At 40.2% G+C, this 246-nt stretch overlaps 1 protein-coding gene across 1 annotated transcript in view; it reads left to right on the top strand.

Annotated features, from left to right (window-relative positions):
- Positions 1–246, top strand: part of LOC119589011 (delta-sarcoglycan-like) — a gene marked incomplete at its 5' end in the record, with an annotated part of 9,922 nt that overhangs the window by 3,992 nt on the left and 5,684 nt on the right.

Below are 246 nucleotides of genomic sequence, written 5' to 3'. Positions count from 1 at the left end.
TCAAAACGAACACATCCCGCTTAACCATCGACCTCGTCCGAACACAACAGCGTAGGAAGATAAACAAATTACCTTTGGAAATTTAGTCCAAATTTACGTTTAATAAGCGTAACACGTGGGCTGCAGGATACATCATTGTTAATATTGTGGCAACGGTGATTTTTAAGTATAGGTGGCGCTGTTTTTGGAGCCGAATTTGCAGGTTGTTTTAATGGCGTTGTCTGTGAATGGGTGTGTTTCTATATA

Source organism: Penaeus monodon, chromosome 24 (genome assembly GCF_015228065.2).
Source record: "Penaeus monodon isolate SGIC_2016 chromosome 24, NSTDA_Pmon_1, whole genome shotgun sequence".
Taxonomy (NCBI): domain Eukaryota; kingdom Metazoa; phylum Arthropoda; class Malacostraca; order Decapoda; family Penaeidae; genus Penaeus; species Penaeus monodon.
Note: the sequence above shows the minus strand (reverse complement) of the source record. Positions and strands in the feature narration are given on the sequence as shown.